The sequence below is a fragment of the Danio aesculapii genome, chromosome 14 (assembly GCF_903798145.1).
Source record: "Danio aesculapii chromosome 14, fDanAes4.1, whole genome shotgun sequence".
NCBI classification, from domain to species: domain Eukaryota; kingdom Metazoa; phylum Chordata; class Actinopteri; order Cypriniformes; family Danionidae; genus Danio; species Danio aesculapii.
Window position 1 is genome coordinate 48944475 of NC_079448.1, and position 5250 is coordinate 48949724.

Here is a 5250-nt window from a genome sequence, read left to right on the forward strand (position 1 = left end):
ACACACTGAGAGAGAGAGAGAGAGAGAGAGAGAGAGAGAGAGAGGGAGGTAACACACGCGCTCGTATAGCGGGTAATGATTGGCTCAAACCGGTTTTCCGCCCTAAACTCCACTCTAAATGAAAACCATCTTTAGAAATGATGAAGCTGCACCTCGGCCTTAAAATTTGTGGCGTAAATAAAGTTAAACCGGCCTAGCTAAATCCCTTTTTCTTAATTAAAGCAGTATTTCGTCCAAAAATGAAGATTCTATCATTATTTTCTCATCCTTCACTTGTGTCAAACCTGTTTGACTTTCTCACTCCCTTTTCTTTCGAATTTGTGCCTGATTTTTATCAGGGGTCTCCACAGCGGAATGAACCGCCAATTACCCTGACATAAGGGAGTAGATTTGCCTTGATATTGCTATTTGTGGGTACCTAATTTAACACCAACCCCCCACATTCATTCATTCATTCATTCATTCATTTTCATTTCGGCTTAGTCCCTTTATTAATCCAGGGTCACCACTGCGGAATGAACCGCCAACTTATCCAGCACATGTTTTACGCAGTGGATGCCCTTTCAGCTGCAACCCATCTCTGGGAAACATCTATACACACTCATTCACTACGGACAATTTAGACAACCCAATTCATCTGTACCGCATGTCTTTGGACTGTGGGGGAAACCGGAGCACCCGGAGAAAACCAACGCGAACACGGGGAGAACATGCAAACTCCACACAGAAACGCCAACTGACCCAGCCGAGGCTCGAACCATCGACCTTCTTGCTGTGAGGCGACAGCACTACCTACTGTGCCACCGCATCGCCTCCCCCCCCCCCACGATTGTAACATTTAAATGCAAATTTAAAGGAATGTCTGACAAAGATAGTTTGATAAAGACCTCAGTTTACTGAGGGCTTTTATTTGTGCATAATCACTTACCACCGCATCTGAACACATTTGTGCAACTATAACATTGCTATTTATGCACTTTAAGCTAAAAGATGACTTTACATGTCCATGTTCATTTCCTTCTCTGAGCGTGCAAACATCATCACATGTTCTACTTCGCACTTTAAAAACAACTTTAATAAATAAATCAAATACGATTAGTAATAAAAAAAAACATTAAATCAAGCATGTGTTGTGGTGCAAAACTAAGTTTACAAGATTTTACTTTGACAAGGAATGAATGCAGACTTCTGGAAAGGGGGAGGTATATGACACAATAGCCATTTTATCTCGATTCTTGTTTTTTCATAATCGTCGTGGAGGCCAAAATCGAAAAAAAAAATTTCATTAATGGCACATCTATGGTTACTATTATGGTGGACTTGTATTGAACTTGACTTCAAGTGACTGATACTTTTCTTCTGTGCCGGCTTGTCCAACAGGCAATATAGGCAGTCACCTTGGGCCCCACGATTCTTGGAGGGCCCCACGAACGCTTCTATCATGTTATATTTACTGTGAACGTAAACGCAAGGGCAATCGCGAATGTTTAAATCAATAATAATGTGCAATACACAAACCCCCATTAAACGTGATACAATTCACAACGTCAGTAAGAGAAAAACAAGTGACGTTTTATAAACAAATTTCGGGAGGAGCACGATCAGTCTTTGACAAGGCTAATTCATCACACACACAATCATTCTATTATCCAATCAGCTGAAGAGCAAACCCCTATAAGTAGTAACACACGTCATACAGTACCTCGGTTTTCTCTTGACTTCAGCGTCCCTCCACCACCCCAACTCCACACTATCAAACCAGATACCTATTTAAATCTGAGGGGGAAGCGTTCTGGAGCCGGGCTAGACACTAACTGGGACCCTTTCTCTCTTTATCCTGATAAGGGGAATAACACGAGTTAGGGTGTCTTCCCGAGCTCAGAGCCTTCTCCCCGGACAGCACGCCAAATACGCATAGTCTATTCAGTCAAATATCTGTGAGTGTGAACTCGTGAAACTTTCATTAAAAGAAAAGCTCCGAATAATCAGCCTGATCTCAAGAGAAAATGTAAGTATTTTATGTTTTGTCAGTCTAGTGCAGGGGTGGGCAAACTCGGTCCTGGAGGGCCGGTCTCCTGCACAGTTTAGCTCCAACCCTGATCAAACACACCTGCTTATAGATAATTAGTGATCTTGGAGACACTGATTAGCATGTTCACGTGTGTTTGATTAGAGTTGAAGCTAAACTATGCTGGACACCGGCCCTCCAGGACCGAGTTTGCCCACCCCTGGTCTAGTGGCTTCAGTCGTACGAAATTGTACGATTTTAAAAAAGGAGGCTTGGCACCTAACCCCACCCTTAAACCAAACTGTCATTGGGGGATAAGCAAATCGTACTAAATTGTAGGAATTAGATCGTACGAATTCATACGAATTAGCTACTAAATCAAAAAGTTACGAATTGCGGTAAGATTGTGTTGGTATAATTCATACATGACAAATATCTGAAAATGATAATAAATACACAACAACAGTATGAATAAAAGTAGAAAATATTAGAAAAATACTCAGCAACACCACACTCTATTTTGCATAACACCACCTGCGATCGGATATTGGGCAAACTAGAATGATGTAACGTATTCCTATGAAGTCTCCACATATCTCTCCAAATTGCTCATGTTGGACATAAAGCCGAAAAGTGTCTAAAAGTCTTAAGTGATATAACGTCACAAGTGTCATTGCTATTTTTAATCAATCTTAATCGAATTTTAATTTGAAACTGCATACAAAACAAACGGCATCTTCCCGGAGCTGAAAAAGGAAAAAAAACGAAAAGCAGAGGAAGAAAAGCAAGCTCAACGTAAAGCTTTGTTCTGCTATGCATAATACATTATTGAGTAGTGCAGTATTAAAGCTTGTTTTAATAAATGCAACAACATCCATGATCACAGAAATACTTGTGTGATATGCGAGTAAAAATAGGCCACATTCAGCATGTTTCATTAAATAATCATAACACATATATCTATGAGTTTTCCCGGTGGACAGTATGTGAATATTTTTTTTTATTAGAAAAATTATCACTTTACATCACTTTTCTACGTTGATGGAGAAGTGACCGCACGAGTGTTTGTGTGCATGGAAAGTATTATCCTCCCTCCCTGTTAAATTAAATTTAATCCGTGTCCTGAATCACACCCCCTCTCCTGCGTTCACTTCTCATTCTAATGGAGGGAGCGATTTGTTTGTGAATGAATCACCGTTATGAACGACTCGTTCACTAGCCAACAATAATTTCTGACACCGCAGCATCTTGTTGTCATATTTCATTTACATTGTTTGCTGATTTTATTCAACCAAACTAGCTGAAGCCTATAATTTAGTGCGAGTTGGTGCGACTTACCTTATGATCAATGCAGTAGGGACTGTATTATCATCAGTGGTGGAAAGAGTACAAAAAAATCATACTTAAAGTACCATTACTTGCCTAAAAATGTAATGCAAGTAAAAGTATCTGTTGTAAATATTACTCAAAGTATGAGTAAAAAGTAGCCCTTTCAAAAGTACTCAAGAGTAGTGCGTATTACGCTGTTAAAAACTGATGCAATTTGTGGATGTGTGTAAACATATCATTCTGCAGTGCATTTAGTAGTCTAGCAGGCACACAATGTCATAAGACGTTGATATTAGGTTAGATTTAGGTTGTGACGTCAGGTGACCAAAATTCAACGTCAGTCAGCGTCTAAGGACAATGTAATTTTGATGTCCAATAATGACGTCAAATGACGTTGATATTTGGTCGATTTGGCCAACATCGACCCAGCATCTAAAACCAACATCATATTGATGTCAAAAATGTCATTTATTCATCAGGTATGGCAACCAAAATCCAACGTCTGATAAATGCCAATAGTGTTAACGTTCACACAACGTCAAGCTGTTACATCATTAGATGTTGATATTTGGTTGATTTTGGGTTGGATGATGGACATTGACGTTGACCTGACGTTGAGTTTTGACGTCAAGTCAATTTTCATTTTTCAAACAAAATACAACGTCCCCATGACGTTGGGGTACAACGTCAATCTGACATCATGTTGATGTCTTGTGCCTGCTGGGTGTTTAAGGCCATTTCGCAGTGCATTTAGTAGTCTAGCAGGCACACAATGTCTTAAGACATTATTATTAGGTTAGATTTAGGTTGTGACGTCAGGTGACTAAACTTCAACGTCAGCCAGCGTCTAAGGACAATGTAATTTTGATGTCCAATAATGACGTCAAATGATGTTGATATTTGGTCAATTTTAGGTCGTTAGAAAGTGACCAAAATCCAATGTCAACCCAGCATCTAAAACCAACATCATATTGACGTCAAATATGTTATTTATTCATCAGGTATGGCAACCAAAATCCAACGTCTGATAACTGCCAATAGTGGTAACGTCCACACAACGTCAAGCTGTTACATCATTAGATGTTGATATTTGGTTGATTTTAGGTTGGACGATGGACGTTGGCCTGACATCAACTGAATTTTCATTTTTCAAACAAAATGCAACATCCCCATGACGTTGGGGTACAACGTCAATCAGACATCATGTTGATGTCTTGTGCCTGCTGGGTGTTTAAGGCCATTTCGGTCATCATACAGTAAACATCCGTCATCTTCTCATAAGTGACATGCATCTAAACAGTCTCTGGGTCAATGCGTGTAAAGACTTTGGACATCTTCTTGGACACTTTGAATACTTCCAAACAGTATTCAAAGTGTCTTGAGGTAGTTTATTATGATGCGGTTTACCTTCTATGTGGGAGCACTGTACAAATATGGCAGCGCTATTGACGCATGCTGAGGCTCTGTATGAGATATGCTAATCCATGTTGAAATCATGCTAACAATATGCTAATTCCTGCTTATTTGTTAGAATCATGTTAATTTATGCTAGAATTATGCTAACAACATGCTAGTTCATGCTAGAATCATGCTATTGTACTGTCCAGTTACTTCTGATTTATACAAACAGCCTCAAACTTGAAAAAGGCTCAACCAACCACAGACACAATGATCAACTAAAGATTTTACTGGCTTGCTTTAGTAAAAAAGTTTAGATTGTTGACTGCAGGGATCTTAGACATTCTTTTAGCCAACTTGATACTTTTTCAAACTATATAAACTATTTCCAACAGGTTTTCTCAGGACACCCTAAAGTTTGTTCTTTTAAATCTAGGTTAAAAATAAACATTTATAAATATATCTCTGTTAATTTGTTTATATTAAAAAATATATATAAAATGAAAATATTAATT